This window comes from Ranitomeya variabilis (genome assembly GCF_051348905.1).
Source record: "Ranitomeya variabilis isolate aRanVar5 chromosome 1 unlocalized genomic scaffold, aRanVar5.hap1 SUPER_1_unloc_1, whole genome shotgun sequence".
Taxonomy (NCBI): domain Eukaryota; kingdom Metazoa; phylum Chordata; class Amphibia; order Anura; family Dendrobatidae; genus Ranitomeya; species Ranitomeya variabilis.
Window position 1 is genome coordinate 1,004,256 of NW_027507931.1, and position 17,955 is coordinate 1,022,210.

The 17,955-nt window shown below is 45.2% G+C and overlaps 1 protein-coding gene across 1 annotated transcript in view; it reads left to right on the forward strand.

Moving 5' to 3' along the window:
* The window catches only part of ERG (ETS transcription factor ERG), a 325,494-nt gene that overhangs the window by 76,555 nt on the left and 230,984 nt on the right, over positions 1–17,955 (forward strand). The gene's annotated exons all lie outside the window — the stretch shown is intronic.

Here is a 17,955-nt window from a genome sequence, read left to right on the forward strand (position 1 = left end):
CTTTTGTACTTTTTGTCCTTATATAAAGGAATATCGTCCTCTTTATGCAATACATCATAACCTGACGAGAATCCTCAAACGTGACAGCTCAAGATCAAGAAGGACCTTGTCTGAAACTACCTTGGAATCTGCTTATCCCAACTCATCAGATTCCTTCTTATAGATTTCTGATAGTAGATAATTAGCTTTATGTTGTATGTTATCATTCTCTTTATTCTCTATATTAGTCGTATACAATCAGTTTCCAGATTTTAAAAGAAGCAGCTCTTTCTCCCTTTCTCCCAGCGGTAAGTCCCAGCACACTCTCCAGAACCATTGCCAGTATTTCTAAGGATAAGTATCACTTCTTTCGTACTTTTTATCCCTTATTTGTTGCGCTTTGTGCTTTTTTCATATTATTGACGAGCAACCGGGCAACCGCTGATCTTTCGAAACGTGTATACTCCCGTCTCGGCTGCCCGCTGTACCCTTCTATTGCTTGCTAAGTTTACATTTTATGGCGTCTTTAAATTAGCCAGTAGAAGGTAAATCTTCCTAATCATTGCAAATATATTACAAATTTGCTCCCAGCTGCAAACATTCAAAAGCAGGTATGACCAAAAGCCAGGGATCACCGCGAACTAATGCACGCGGCTTCTTTTTTTTTATTCCTTTAAAGAACGATACTTTGATGACGTGTACCGAGAGGTGCGGGACGTAGACTGGATTTTCTGTGCCGTCTGGCTCAGTCGAGAAAGAGAGAGAAGGAAAAAAAAAAAAGAAGAATGAAAAGCTTGTGATTAAGCACACATGGCGCTGCCGAAGCAGATTTATGTAGTGCGAGTGACTTTTTACAGAGTGACTTATTTAATCGAATGTGCGCTTTAATACACACGCTTTCTGGAAGCTCGTCAGATTAAGGCTTCCAAACCTTTACTCTTCTGTCCATGGTCGATTTTTCTTTTTTTTTTTTATCAGAATTTCCAGAAGTACAATGGATCAACTACGTGCCATGGTGGGTGACAAGGGTAACTGGGCCAAAAATCCCGTCAGGTCTTATACATCATTGACTTGGCCGAGAAACCCCTCTTATTTTCTTGAAATTGGGCCACAGGCTCCGACCATGTTACTGTATCCCTGGCTATTTAATCGCTAGTCCATAAAGACGAGCTGGGTGGGCGTTGTTTCGATTTTCACAGTTCCTAGCAGCGGTCCAACGTGTTTTTTGCACATTATTTCAGCACATTATCTGCGGAAAATGCTGAGGAAAGCCTTTCTTTTTTACCAGCTTTACTGCTTCAGTTTGTGACCATGAAGACATTTATAGCTTAAAGAGGATAAAAAAGAAAAAAATAATAATTATATTAATAAAGTAAACAAAAAACACATTGACAAGTAAATATAAGTTCAATACGATAAAAGTGCTGGGAATAAAAAAGGCACTGACAAAAAAATGTAACTACACTCAATGCCAGTCAGCAGCTGTAAAGGCGAATAAAATAATAGGTTATATAAATAAGGAAATAAAAACTAAAGAATAAGGACACCCATGGGGACTTTTTTAAAAATTTTTTTTGCATCATGTGACTTTTTACCGTCTCTTTGTTTCCTTTCACAATACTGGCTGCAATATGAGCTAACTAAGAATCCAAGAGTGAGCTTGTTCTAAGGCTACGTTCACATTTGCGTTGTGCGCCGCAGCAACGCACAACGCAAACAAAAACGCGGCAAAACGCATGCACAACGCTGCGATTTGCGCCGCATGCGTCCTTTTTTCTATTGATTTTGGACGCACCAAAAATGCAACTTGCTGCGTCCTCTGCGCCCGGACGCGTGCGCCGCAGTGACGCATGCGGCGCAAAACGCAAGTGCACCGCATGTCCATGCGCCCCCCTGTTAAATATAGGGGCGCATGACGCATGCGGCGCCCGACGCTGCGGCGCGGACCGCAAATGTGAACTTTGCCTTACAGACTGTTTAACACTCTTATTTGGTTTTTTGTTTTTCTGGTCTCCTCAGGGCTAATTTCTGATCACAGACCACATCTAAGTTTAGCTGAACTTTGACGTGATCATAAATCAGAAACGGACAGGCACTCCCCATCATAACCAGTTCACTGATGGATTCTCAGGTAACTCATGTTGCAGCCAGCAGATAAACCAAGGGTAACACTCAAACGGTGCAACTTTTTTAAGAAAACCCAGGGTTTTTTTTGCCCAAAATACATGTATATGAGTAAAGAAAAGCCACTGAAGAAAGATGTCCATATACTTAATAGGAATGAAAAATAAATAAGTCACCAGATTTGCTCCATCCGTTCTTGTCTGTTTTAACAAGAAGAATAGATTCTGCGCTATTCTTTTTGTCCAATATCACGGGAACCGTTGTGAAGGCTCCTGACGAATCCTCCAATGCTGATGTATATAGATTATTAGGCCGGCATCACAAGCAACGTATAAAAAAAAATCGGTCCGTTTTACACAGATGAGAATCGCACAAATGTTCCATGAACAGTGATCCGTGTGCAATGTGAGGATGTGATTTTTTTCTCAAAAAAGTATACGTGTGATGACATTTTCTCGCCGGCTTTCAAAATAGACATATAATGGATTCATGGGCTCACGGCTATTCATGAAAACATATATACAGTCTAGAAAAAAAAAAAAATATATATATATATATATATACATATATATATATTTGTTAGTGACACACATATATATTTATATTTCATAAAGAGCTAGATAGCAGAAAAGCCGGTAATTCAATTGTCGGCTTTCGCTAAATTATTATCGAACCCGACAGGATATGAGACATGGTTTACATACAGTAAACCATTGCATATCCGTTATATTTTTAGATATCCCTCCCTAATAATGTTAGTAGTGTGTGTGTAAAATTTGGGAGCTCCAGGTGTTAAATTAAAGGGTTAATTCACGGAAAAAAATGGCGTGGGCTCCAGTGCAATTTTCTCCGCCAAAGAGGGAAAGCCAGTGAATGAGGGCAGATCTTAATAGCCTAGGGAGGGACCATGGTTATTGGCCCACCCTGGCTAAAAAAATCTGCCCCCAGCCACCCCAGAAAAGGTGCATCTGTAAGATGCGCCTATTCCTGCACTTAGCCTCTCTCTTCCCACTCCCCTGTAGCGGTGGGATATGGGGTAATAAGGGGTTAATGTCACCTTGCTGTTGTAAGGTGACATTAAGCCTGGTTAATAATGGAGAGGCGTCAATAAGACACCTATCCATTATTAATCCAATAGCCTGAAAGGGTTAAAAATACACACACACATTAAGAATAAAGTCTTTTAATGAAATAATTACACACAGGTTTAACATCTTTATTGCATGCTCAATCCAAGCGAAGCCCTCGTTCTGTCAAAAATTCCAAAATAAAAAGCCAACAATATCCCATACCTGTCCGCAGTACAGTCAAGTCCCACGCTGCGATCCATCTCAAAGGGTAAATGGTTTACAAACCCGGAGCGCTGCTAATGCTACCGGCCGGGCTGTAAACTAAGGTGTAATGAATGAAAAGCTGCCTGCGCAGCCTCCACGCCTGACCGGACATGAACTGATTAGCGTGGGAAAGTTTCTGAACATTTTCCCACGCTGTCAGTTCACCGCGTCAGGCGGGGAGTCAGCGCAGCCTCAGTGACATCAGCGGGAGGGGCTCCCTGTGTGCTTCCCTGAGACCCTCGGAACAACGCTATGTGATCGCGTTGTTCAGAGGGTCTCCTACCTCCTCCTCCCTGCAGGCCCCGGATCAAAAATGGCCGTGGGGCTCCTTCCGGGTCCTGCAGGGAGGTGGCTTGCCAGCACCTGCTCAGGCGCCAGCAAGCCTCCTGCACTGCCTGTCAGATAAAAAAAAAATTACATACATATTGTTCCAATAAATAAATTTCTTTATCTAAATTTAAAAAAAGCAATAAAAGTACACATATTTAGTATCGCCGCGTCCGTAATGACCCGACCTATAAAACTGTCCCACTAGTTAACCCCTTCAGTGAACACTGTAAAAAAACAAAAACACAAGCCAAAAAACAAAGCTTTATTCTCATACCGCCGAACAAAAAAAAAGGAAGAACACGCGATCAAAAAGACTTATAAATAACCATGGTACCGCTGAAAACATCATTTTGTCCTGCAAAAAACGAGCCGCCATTCAGCGAAAAAATAAAAAAGTTATAGTCCTCAGAATAAAGCGATGCAAAAATAATTATTTTTTTTATAAAATAGTTTTTATCGTATAAAAGCACCAAAACATAAAAAAAGATATAAATGAGGCATCACTGTAATCGTACTGACCCGAAGAATAAAACTGCTTTATCAATTTTACCAAATGTGGAACGGTATAAACGCCACCCCCCCCCCCCCCCCCCAAAGAAATGAATGAATAGCTGGTTTTTGGTCATTCTGCCTCACAAAAATCAGAATAAAAAGCGATCAAAAAATGTCATGTGCCCGAAAATGGTACCAATAAAAACATCAACTCGTCCCACAAAAAACAAGACCTCACATGACTCTGTGGATAAAAATATGGAAAAATTATAGCTCTCAAAATCTGGGAGACGCAAAAACTATTTTTTGCAATAAAAAGTGTCCTTTAGTGTGTGACAACTGCCAATCATAAAAATCCACTAAAAAACCTGCTATGAAAGTAAATCAAACCCCCCTTCATCACCCCCTTGGTTAGGGAAAAATAATAACATTTAAAAAATGTATTTATTTTCATTTTCCCATTAGGGTTAGGGTTGGGGCTAAAGTTTGGGTTAGGATTACATTTATGGTTGGGATTAGGGGTGTGTCAGGGTTAGGGGTGTGGTTAGGATTATGGCTAGGGTTGGGATTAGGGTTAGGGGTGTGTTTGGGTTAGGGTTTCAGTTAGAATTGGGGGGTTTCCACTGTTTAGGCACATCAGGGGCTCTCCAAATGCGACATGGCGTCCGATCTCAATTCCAGCCAATTCTGCGTTGAAAAAGTAAAAAAACAGTGCTCCTTCTCTTCCGAGCTCTCCCGTGCGCCAAAACAGGGGTTTAACCCAACATATGGGGCATCAGCGTATTCAGAACAAATTGGAAAACAATTGGACTTTTGGGGTTCAATTTCTCCTGTTACCCTTGGGAAAATACAAAACTGGGGGCTAAAAAATAATTTTTGTGGAAAAAAAATAAATTTTATTTTCATGGCTCTGCGTTATAAACTGTAGTGAAACACTTGGGGGTTCAAAGTTCTCACAACACATCTAGATAAGTTCCTTAGGGGGTCTACTTTCCAAAATGGTGTCACTTGTAGGAGGTTTCAATGTTTAGACACATCAGGGGCTCTCCAAACACAACATGGCATCCCATCTCAATTCCAGTCAATTTTGCATTGAAAAGTCAAACGGCGCTCCTTTCCTTCCGAGCTCTGCCATGCACCCAAACAGTGGTTTACCCCCACATATGGGGTATCAGCGTACTCAGAACAAATTGTACAACAACTTTTGGGGTCCATTTTCTCCTGTTCCCTTGGTAAAATAAAACTAATTAGAGCTGAAGCAAATGTTTTGTGAAAAAAAGTTAAATGTCCATTTTTTCTAAACATTCCAAAAATTCCTGTGAAACACCTGAAGGGTTAATAAACTTCTTGAATGTGGTTTTGAGCACCTTGAGGGGTGCAGTTTTTAGAATGGTGTCACATTTGGGTATTTTCTACCATATAGACCCCTCAAAGTGACTTCAAATGTGATGTAGTCCCTTAAAAAAATTTAAAAATGGTCTTGTAAAAATGAGAAATTGCTGGTCAATTTTAACCCTTATAACTCCCTAACAAAAAAAAAATTTGGGCTCCAAAATTGTGCTGATGTAAAGTGGATGGAGCGCACCGCCGCAGGGCCGAGGGGCACCCGGAGCCGGGCCTCTGAGTCTCTGCTCTGGGGTTGTCACGGTGGCTAGACCCGGTCCGTGGCCCTGTCTGTCAGTGGGGGACGTCCGGTGCAATAAGTGGTGGTGTAGCAGTGCAGTTGTGGGGTGCAGGTCGCGGTAAATAACGAGGACACCAGGTTGCAGTCTCTTTACCTCTTTACTGAAGATCTCTGGGTCCTCAGTCCGGAATACAGATCACCAGGCTGCGCAAGTCCGGCCAGTCCAATGGCACTTCCAGAGTTCACTTTGCAGGTGGAAATCAGTGCCTTCCTTCTTAGCGCTATGTGTTGTAGTCCTTCCCTGCTGTGCTTACGGAAAGTACCCCACAACTGTTGTGTCTGTTTCTTAAGTTCCCTCACAACTCGATTAGATGATGTTCTGCTAATCCTCCGTCCCTCCCGATGTTCTGGTTGAGACGGCACCCGTATGACGGGTAGGCTCGGAGCTCTTCCGGGACCCTAGAGTCGCCCCTCTCCACAAGTTGCCCCCCAAGACTGCATAGGTGATTTAATGTGAGACAGCCCGCCTGAGACTGACTGTCCTGCCGTAGGTTTGAAGTATTGCTTGAAGCTAGATGTCTGTATACTTCCTCGGCGTTCCGGCCACCGGCTACACGCCTCAGTAGGATGTTGCCTCGATCTCACGGCACGACCCCTACTGGTATTCTCCTATTTGCTTCGATCTCGTTTCTCACTCAGCACAATATATCTCTCTTCTAGTCCTTCCTTAGGGCACCGCCGCTTCTCTGTGCAGGCACGGTCCCGTTACATTCTTTCCTGTAGCCAGGTCTCCATCAGGGTCCCAAACCTGACAGAGGCCCTACCGAATCCTCTCCCGCAACACCCTCTGCCACAAGGTGTTGCCTGGTTCGTATCCAGTCAGCTTTCTTTCCAACTTCCTGCCTGACCCCCAGTTTTACCAGTATGTGAGGAGTGGCCTAATGAATAGAACCCTTAGCTCCCCCTGGTGGCCCGGCTGTGAAATGTATTGGTGTCTGTGATACCTGGTCAGACGAACTCCTTCAGTGCCATCAGGCGTACCATGGCTCCCCATAGCGGCGGGACCACAGTACTGCAACGACCAGGACTCTGGGGCGCTGCACTCCCCCCCGGTTAAATCCAGTACTCCGGGACTGGGAAGAAAACAACAATACAGTTTAGCAAAAAGACATACAATTTTTGTTGAGTGCAAATAACAATAAGCATACTTGAACAGGCTTCCCTTTATGGGAGGTGAGGACACTTGAACGTTACACATATGGTTAAATATTACAGCAACAGGCTATAAATAACTGCTGTTACCCAACCGGGTATTCTACTTAGTGCAATTCTTTGAACAATAATTTAACACCGCCCTTAAGGACGTACACTCAGCATCCATTAAAGACCTTCTTATAATCACATTATAAGGCAATTTTAACTTTACATTCTCCTTCTTTAAATCTGCAGGACCGCCTGTCCTAACGGCGCCAGACCTACTGCCTCTCCTTTCTTACAGGACCGCTCCCTTCAGCCCGAGCCTTCTGTCTTTTCCTCTACTATACACAGTATAGAACATAACATACTTTCAGTTTAGGAACACTGAGCCATCTTCATATGGCTCCTAGGAGGACTCACTACCTAACCCCTACGGGTTCACTTTCTGTCCTCTGCAACACATTATTAACTCTTTCTTTACAATGGACTAGCTTTCTACGGAGGACTCAGGGTTTACCTTCTATCCCCATCTTCTATCAACATTATCAACTATTTTCTTTAGAGCATTAACTTCTATCTTAACTTCCTTGCTAACAACTATGCAGGACACTATGTCTGCCCCTACGGGTCTACTGCATCTTTCTTTACAATTAACTAATCAGATACATATAACTTTTACATGTAAGGATTATCATCACTTTCGCTCATCAAGACATTATTGCTATCCATCAATCTTAAAGCAATACGGTTCTTCAAATGTAAAATGTGGATGTCCCCTTTAAGAAGGGACCAAGTCTTTAGGAGGTAGCATTTCTTCTCTGGCCACCAGTCCATACCCAGCAAAGGCTCCGGTGCGGTATCTTCGCAAAGAGTCTCTTTCTAAGTAAAACCAGTAGGAAACACCCTTAAGAAGGTGTAAACTATATACAAGGAGTTTGTATCATGCATTGTTCATGATTGCGGCAGTTTTTATAACATTGTGGAAAAATAGCAAAAACAAACAAAAAACAGTAGGGATCCCGGGTCAACAAAGGGATCCATTGAAGAATTAACCCTGGATGGGTTCAGCAGCAAGAATCCGGAAAACAAACAGTCAAACAAAGAACTATTTACATTTTCATGGTATCGAGGTTTATTCTTGCTCAGGTGGCCTTGGCCCCTGACCCCCGACTGCTGCGGCGTCTGTGCCGGTGGCAGGTCCCGCAGGGGCCGTCAGATCACCTGGTGTCTGGATTTGAAGGCTGACCTTGCTTGCAAGTTCAGTAGCCGCTACTAAGCGTACAGTGGTGATGGTCACAAGATCTGGCAAGTCTGGATCGGTCATGATCGGGGCAGCAGGTGACGCTCCCTCAGGCTCACATCGCCGGACATCCCGAGCACACCATCCTTGTGCATTCCGGTGACGGGTGTACGTCACCTGATCCCCCCTTCGTAGTGGATCGCCATTCCGGTCGCAGCAGGGAGTTTTCACGTTGTAACTTGTAACGAAGACGTCAGTGGGTAGCCCCGGTTCCTGTATGGAGCCCCATCCCTTCTTCGGGTGGAAGGCCGACACAGTTCCCCGCTTTACCACGTCTTTCCTGCCATGCACAGACTTTTTGCGTTGCGTTTCTTGTTGTTCAACTTTGTCTCGATTTTTCCAGTGCTGGATCAAGCATTGATTGTACTGTTCCCAGGTAAGTATTGCGAGGGTGAGACCATCCCCTGGGGCCCCGTCCGGCTCAACCCAAGGGGTGTCCCACCGGAGCATCACCCCGTCCGGGCCCACATCTATGGGCTCTCCCCTCTTGGTCGGTAGCGGCGGTATCAACTTCCCCATCATGCTGGGGGTGAGGACCACCCGCTCAACTGTGAATAAGTGGTTACTGTTGTGGGGAGGATCGGTTGCGAGAGCGGGGCCGGGCAGGGGAGCAGGGGCGCCGTCCATACCTGCGCCTGATGTAGTTCCACCGATGCCGATCCAGTCCGTTGACGAGGATGCTGGAGTCGGCTGCGGCCCGGACCGCGGCTCCTCCACTGCGGTCTCCAGAGGTGGTTCCGCCTTCCGCGACTGCTCCTCCGCTGGCTCCGAGGTCGGGATGGGCAGGCTCAGTTCCGCTGCTGGTTCCAAGGACTTCGGGTCCTTCTGCTGCGGTGGACATGGGTCCGCCTCCGGTGAACGAGGGCAAGCCAGGACCGTTCCTTCCTCGCTCTGGCACTTGCTGTTCGTCATCATGGTCTGATAGTCGGTGGCAGTGCATGCATTGGACTCCGCCATTTCTCCAGGGCCGAGCTTCTCCGTCACCCGCTTCCCGCCGTTCCAGGTCAGGGGGTGGTCCTCTGCTTCGAGGCAGGTCATCGCTTTGCAACAGGAGGCGCAGGGGGCGGTCGCCGCTTCTGGCGCCACTTTGGTAGTCTCCTCCCATGGCACTCCCTCCTTCTTCTCTGGCGTAGCAATGGCGGCGGCTTTTGGCGGGAACTTCTCTCGGCAAATGGCAATACACAGTCTCTTCAATAAAGTACAGTCCAAGCACAATAAATCACAGTTCCAAGGCACACATGACCTGATTCTTCAGGCTTAAGTAGATCCTGTTCGTGACGCCAATTTGGAGCGCCCCCACACTGCCGCAGGGCCGAGGGGCACCCGGAGCCGGGCCTCTGAGTCTCTGCTCTGGGGTTGTCACGGTGGCTAGACCCGGTCCGTGGCCCTGTCTGTCAGTGGGGGACGTCCGGTGCAATAAGTGGTGGTGTAGCAGTGCAGTTGTGGGGTGCAGGTCGCGGTAAATAACGAGGACACCAGGTTGCAGTCTATTTACCTCTTTACTGAAGATCTCTGGGTCCTCAGTCCGGAATACAGATCACCAGGCTGCACAAGTCCGGCCGGTCCAATGGCACTTCCAGAGTTCACTTTGCAGGTGGAAATCAGTGCCTTCCTTCTTAGCGCTATGTGTTGTAGTCCTTCCCTGCTGTGCTTACGGAAAGTACCCCACAACTGTTGTGTCTGTTTCTTAAGTTCCCTCACAACTCGATTAGATGATGTTCTGCTAATCCTCCGTCCCTCCCGATGTTCTGGTTGAGACGGCACCCGTATGACGGGTAGGCTCGGAGCTCTTCCGGGACCCTAGAGTCGCCCCTCTCCACAAGTTGCCCCCCAAGACTGCATAGGTGATTTAATGTGAGACAGCCCGCCTGAGACTGACTGTCCTGCCGTAGGTTTGAAGTATTGCTTGAAGCTAGATGTCTGTATACTTCCTCGGCATTCCGGCCACCGGCTACACGCCTCAGTAGGATGTTGCCTCGATCTCACGGCACGACCCCTACTGGTATTCTCCTATTTGCTTCGATCTCGTTTCTCACTCAGCACAATATATCTCTCTTCTAGTCCTTCCTTAGGGCACCGCCGCTTCTCTGTGCAGGCACGGTCCCGTTACATTCTTTCCTGTAGCCAGGTCTCCATCAGGGTCCCAAACCTGACAGAGGCCCTACCGAATCCTCTCCCGCAACACCCTCTGCCACAAGGTGTTGCCTGGTTCGTATCCAGTCAGCTTTCTTTCCAACTTCCTGCCTGACCCCCAGTTTTACCAGTATGTGAGGAGTGGCCTAATGAATAGAACCCTTAGCTCCCCCTGGTGGCCCGGCTGTGAAATGTATTGGTGTCTGTGATACCTGGTCAGACGAACTCCTTCAGTGCCATCAGGCGTACCATGGCTCCCCATAGCGGCGGGACAGTACTGCAACGACCAGGACTCTGGGGCGCTGCATGGACATGTGGGAAATGTTACTTATTAAGTATTTTGTGTGACATATCTGTGATTTAAGGGCATAAAAATTCAAAGTTGGAAAATTGCGACATTTTCTAAATTTTCGCCAAATTTCCATTTTTTTCACAAATAAACGCAAGTAATGTCAAAGAAGTTTTACCTTTATCATGAAGTACAATATGTCACGAGAAAACATTCTCAGAATCATCAGGATCCATTGAAGCGTTCCAGCGTTATAACCTCATAAAGGGACAGTGGTCAGAATTGTAAAAATTGGTTCGGTCATTAACGTGCAAACCACCCTCGGGGCTTAAGGGGTTAATATCTGCCCTCAGTCACTGGCTTTCACTCTCTGGGGGAGAAAATTGTACGGGAGCCCACGCCAGTTTTTTCCTGTGAATTAACCCTTTAATTTAACACCTACAGCTCCAAAATTTTACACACACACACTACTAACATTATTAGTGAGGGACATATAAAAATCTAACTGCTCTGCAATGGTTTACTGTATGTAGCCATGTCTCATATCCTGTCGGGTTCTGCAATGATTTTACAGAACCCGACAATTGAATTATTGGCTATTCTGCTATCTAACTCTATGAAGTGTATATGTATGTATGTATGTGTGTATGTATAATATATACATATACCTATTCTATGTGTAGACATTTATTTTAGCTATTCTATTCTAACCTGTCTATTGGTTGTTGCAGCTCAGCTCCACTTAAGTGAATAGGTGCTAAACTGTAATACCAGACAACCTATGGACAGGTTTGGCGCTGTGTGTGGAATTAAGTAGTCTTGTTGTTTTTTTTAAAGCCTGGATAACCCTTGTAAACTATGGTTATAATATGTTATTATTTGTGATTTTAAAGGCTTAAAATTTCTTTTTCGAGCCAAAAAAAAAAAAAGATTCTCTGTCCCTGTGGATGATGTCAGAACGAGTCTACTTCGGTTAAAGTCTGGAAAAATTTTATAATTAATACTCTGCAGGATTTTTGCTTCCAAGAAACTGGTTCACTCCTCCATAAATTGCATATTGTACTTTAGATTTCTATATCTGATCAGCTGTCATAGGAGTACAGAAAAAAACAATGTACATACACAAAAAATACCGTAGATAGATAAATAGAATGATAGATAATAGATAGATAGATAAGAGATAGAAGATAGATAGATAATAGAGTATTATTATCATTATTATTAATTTATGTAGAACCATTGAGTAGGGTTGAGCGACCTTTAGTTTTTTAGGGTCGAGTCGGGTTTTGTGAAACCCGACTGTCTTAAAAGTCGAGTCGAGTGAAATCGGCCGACCACCGTGAAAAGTCGGGTTTCGGCCGAAACACGAAACCCAATGAAGGAAATTATTTTATTTTTTTTTTTTTTTTTTTTTTTTCTATTTTTTGTCTCTCTCTCTCTCTCCTCCGTCCCAGCACAGAAAATTTCGTATTGCACATTCCAAATCCCTACTGCGCACAAGCGATAACATGACGATAGGCGTTCACTCCCCTAAGACCTATGTCATCACTCTGCCCACGCTCATTCATTGGCTGAAAAAATGGCGCTAAACGCGTCATACGAAACGCGACTTTGGCGCCAAGATCGCGTACCGCATGGCCGACCCCGCACAGGGGTCGGGTCGGGTTTCATGAGACGCTGACTTTGCCAAAAGTCGGCGACTTATGAAAATGAATGACCCGTTTCGCTCAACCCTACCATTGAGTCCATGGGGTTACATACAAATTACAGATATCATTTACAGTAAGTAAACTAACAATGACAGACTGATACAGAGGGGCGAGGACGCTGCCCTTGCGGGCTTACATTCTACAGGATGGTGGGCAAGGAGACAATAGGTTGAGGGTTGCAGGAGCTCCGATGTTGGTGAGGCAGTAGCTGGGGTGGTGGTGAGGAGGCAGCAGGGTCGGTGCAGGCTGTAGGCTTTCCTGAAGAGATGAGTTTTCAGGTTCCGTCTGAAGGATCCGAATGTGATTGATAGTCGGATGTGTTGGAGAGGATGGGGGATTTTTGGGAGAAGTCTTGGAGGCGGTTGAGTGAGGAGCGAATAAGTGTGGAGGAGATAAGGAGGTCTTGGAAGACCGGAGATTACGCGAGGGGAGATTAGTTCAGAGATATATGAAGGAGACAGGTTATGGATGGCTTTGTAGGTCAGTATTAGTAATTTGAACTGGATATGCTGAGGGAATGGGAGCCAGTGAAGAGATTTGCAGAGGGAGCAAGTGGAGGAGTAGCGAGGAGAGAGATGAATAAGTCGGGCAGCAGAGTTAAGGATGGACTGGAGAGGTGCAAGGGTGTTAGCAGGGAGGCCACAGAAAAGGATGTCGCAGTAGTCAAGGCAGGAGATAATGAGGGCATGCACAAGCATTTTAGTAGATTGACGGTTGAGGAAAGGATGGATTCTGGAGATATTTTTGAGCTGAAGTGACAGAAGGTGGAAAGAACTTGGATGTGCAGTTTGAAGGACAGGGCAGAGTCAAGGGTTACTCCGAGGCAGGGGACTTCCGGTATGGGGTTAAGCGTGAAGTCGTTAATTGCGATAGATAGGTCAGGTAAGGAAGATCTATGAGATGGAGGAAAGATGATGAGTTCAGATTTGCCCACATTGAATTTGAGAAAGAGAGAGGAGAAGAAGGAGGATATGACTGATAGACACTCTGGGATTCTGGACAGCAGAGCGGTGATGTCTGGGCCAGAGAGATAGATCTGAGTGTCCTCAGCATAAAGGTGATACTGAAATCCATGGGACCTTATGAGTTTTCCCAGTCCAAGTGTATAGAATGAGAAGAGTAGGGGTCCTAGAATAGAGCCTTGGGGGGACTCCAACAGAGAGAGGGTCCTGGACCTGTCCTCTGCCTTTGACACAGTGGACCATTACCTGTTGCTGCGGACCCTCTCATCCCTTGGCATCACAGACTTGGCCCTATCCTGGATCTCGTCATACCTAACTGAGCGGACATTCAGCATCTCCCACTCACACACCATCTCCTCACCTATCTGTCGGAGCCCCGCAAGGCTCAGTTCTAGGGTCCCTGCTCTTCTCCATTTACACTTTTGGCCTGGGACAGCTAATCATCTCTATGCTGACGACACACAGATCTACATCTCTGGACCAGATATCGCCACCCTACTAACCAGAATCCCTCAATATCTATCCGCTATTTCATCCTTCTTCTCCACTAGATTTCTAAAACTTAACATGGACAAAACAGAATTCATCGTCTTTCCCCATCTCACGCGACCCCCCCAACGAACCTATCTATTACAGTAAACGGCTGCCCACTCTCCCCAGTCCCACAAGCTCGCTGTCTCGGGGTAATCCTTGACACTGATCTCTCCTTCAAACCGCATATCCAAGCCCTTTCCACTTCCTGACGCTTTCAACTCAAAAATATTTCATGGATCCGTACATTCCTAAACCAAGAATCTGCAAAAACCCTAGTCCATGCCCTCATCATCTCCCGCCTCGACTACTGTAACCTCTTGCTCTGTGGCCTCCCCTCTAACACTCGCACTCCTCCAATCTATTCTAAACTCAGCTGCCCGACTAATCCACCGGTCCCCCCGCTATTCCCCGGCCTCTCCTCTCTGTCAATCCCTTCACTGGCTCCCAATTACCCAGAGACTCAAGCACAAAAGCCATCCACAACCTGTCTCCTCCATACATCTGTGACCTTGTCTCCCGATACTTTCCTGCACGCAACCTCCGATCCTCACAAGATCTCCTTCTCTACTCCCCTCTTATCTTCTCTTCCCACAATCGCATACAAGATTTCTCTTGCACATCATCCCTACTCTGGAACTCTCTACCGCAACATATCAGACTTTCACCTACCATCGAAACCTTCAAAAAGAACCTGAAGACCTACCTCTTCTGGCAAGCCTACAACCTGCAGTAACCACAGATCGACCAAACCACTGCACGACCAGCTCTATCCTCACCTACTGTATCCTCACCCATCCTTTGTAGATTGTGAGCCCTCACGGCAGGGTCCTCTCTCCTCCTGTACCAGTTGTGACTTGTATTGTTCAAGATTATTGTACTTGTTTTTATTATGTATACCCCTACTCACATGTAAAGCGCCATGGAATAAATGGCGCAATAATAATAATAACAATAATAATAATAATAATAATAATAATAATGAGGAGGAGGTAGTGTGGGAGTGGGAGACGCTGATTGTGCGGTTGAAGAGTTATGAGGAAATCCAGGATAGGGCGAGGTCTTTGATGCCAAAGGAGGAGAGGATCTGTAGTAGGAGACAGTGGTCAACTGTGTTGAAAGCAGAGGACAGGTCTAGAAGGAGGAGTATAGAGAATTGTCTGTTAACTTAGGCTGCAAGTAGGTCATTAGTAATTTTCAGGGCAGTCTCAGTTGAGTGATCGGGATGGAAACCAGAATTTAGATTGTCAAAGAGCAAGTTAGATGAGAGGTGGGAGGAAAGTTCAGCGTGGACGTGCTGCTCCAGTAGTTTGGAAGTGAATGGAAGCAGCGATATTGTGCGATAGCTGGACATAGCAGCTGGATCGAGGATTGACTTTTTAAGGATAGGCATGATTATGGCATGTTTGAAAGCAGAAGGGAAGGTGCCAGAAGTTAGTGATAAGTTGAAGAGGTGGGTTAGGGATGCGATAAGAGTGGCGGTGAGGTTGGGGAGGAGGTGGGATGGTATGGGGTCGAGCGCACAGCTGGTGAGGTGCGATTTGGAGAGGAGACAATTAAGCCCCCCTTCAGTGATGTTGGATAGGGAGGTTATGGGGTTTGGGCATTGGTCTGGTATACAAAGGGGTTGTGGTGGTTGAACAATGAAGACTTTCCTTGTTTGGTCGATCTTATTTTTAAAGTGTGTGGCAAAGTCCTCAGCAGAGATGAGGGAGGTTGGAGGGGGCAGTGGGGGCCGGAGGAGGGAGTTAAAGGTTTTGAATAACTGTTTGGGGTTGCAGGATAGGGAAGATACGAGGGTTGTGAAGTAGGCCTGTTTAGCAGAGGTGAGGGCAGATTTAAAAGAGAGTGTTGCCTGATTGAATGCAGTGAAGTCGTCTTGCGAATGTGTTTTCTTCCAACGCCGCTTCGCAACCCTGGACACTTGCCGGAGCTTTTTAGTGGTGTTAGATAGTGTGATGCAGCGGTAGGACCATACACAGTGAAACGGCAGCAAGTTCAAACAAAACGTTCCTTTATTGTGTTACTTCACACGGTCTTTTAGCAATGCACAGTAAACGGCTTTAGTTTGCAGTCAATAAACAGGCCGGACTTCCTTTGTCCAGTTTCCCCGGGCGACCACACGCTGGTACCAAGTCTCTGTACTCACGCAGTGTACTGCACTCTTTATCCTCCAGATTGCAGACGGGTAAACATAAGACAGCCCAAGACGCAGGGTGTCAGTTCCTTTTGGTTCCTTTTCCCCCCGTGTTGCTCCACACAGAAAGAGCTCTGCAGACAACTGCTCTGTCTACTTCCCAGCGCAACACTGACACACCTCCCCCTCTACTACAGGGCTTTTAATCAGTCACTGCTTCACCATTTTAATGACAGCAACACCTGTGTCTGCAGTACGCCCTCATGGCCTCACTACGCTTCCATGCACATTCTGGAGAGAACATACAGCGCCCCCTAGCTGTAACAGGGGTTACTACTTCACAATAGATAGATAGATTGATAGATAGATAGATAGATAGATAGATAGATAGATAGATAGATAGGCTTGACAAAGGCTCAGGAGGAGCCGAAACGTTGTCCAGGATGAGTGGGGCACTTTTTTCCACCTGAAACAATTGGAGTGCTGCCTTCATTTTTTTTTTTTCTTCTGTTTAGTTTGGCAAGTATTGGACTGTTTGCCTGGAGGCCTGGCACCCTCTGTGAATTACTGTGCTGTTCCTTTTTTACTAGATAGATAGATAGATAGATAGATAGATAGATAGATAGATAGATAGATAGATAGATAGAAGCTGTATATACAAAACAGGTAAATATTTTTTATAATCACGACTATTCATTTTTTAAAGTGGTCTTTTCGTCAGGTCAATAGTGTCCTGTTTTTATTCTTATTTTATTCTCGCTGCTCCCCTGGTTATTCCAGTTTTTGTAATTTTGAAATCTGCCTTATAGTTGTAGAGATACAATATATAAGTATTGAGCATGTCACCAATTTCCTAAGTAAATCTATTTCTAAAGGTGCTATTGATATGAAATTCTCACCAGATGTCAGTAACAATCCATCCAATCCACACAGGCAAAGAAATCATCCATAGATGTCCATAAATTATGTGTAATAATGAGAAATTACACAGGGAAAAGTATTCAACACATGTAAGAGTGATGGACTGTGCTATTGTGTTCCTACCCCTGAAAACACCAGTAGCGCTGTTCTGTGTATTACAATGTGAACTGTGCATTGCAGTTTTAGTCATACATAAAATGATATAGTAAAGTATAATGTATAGAGTGTAATCAGCATTGTTAGTATGGCAGGCATAGTGTGCAACACTACAGGTGTTAGGACATATGGTACTGACTAGGGATTAGCGAACCCGAATAGTGTAGTTCGGGATCCACACCGGACACCTAGTGTCCTGTAATGAACCCCAAATATGGACTTTTTACTGTATGTCTCGTTTCCTGCTCGGGTTCACCAGTCCAATAAAGCTTGATGAAAAGCTGAAGCAGACAATCAACAAACTTTTAGACTGTGGGCATGTACAAAGCCAACTATTGGCATGGCTGTGATTGGCCGGCGCACTATGTGACCCGGTCAGAATAAAGGCCAGATCACGAGTGCTGCTGCCATTTTGCTCAACTGGTGTGGTTTTTTTAGTAGTCTGAGAAATAAATAATTGACATCAGCCATGTGGTTGCCATTTCTATTCAAAGGAAAAAAATTTTTTTTGGACCGCTGTGTGTTTTCTAGTAGTGTTGCAAATAAATATTTGGCATCAACTGTCTTGCTGCCATTTATAGGCCAAATAAATATTTTTTCTAAACCAGTGTGTGTTTTATAGTAGTTTGGGAAATAAATAATTGGCCTCAGCCATCTCGTTGCCATTAGTAGACCAAAGAAATAATTTTTCAGGACTACTGTGTCTTTTCCATTAGTGTTGCAAATAAATAATTGAC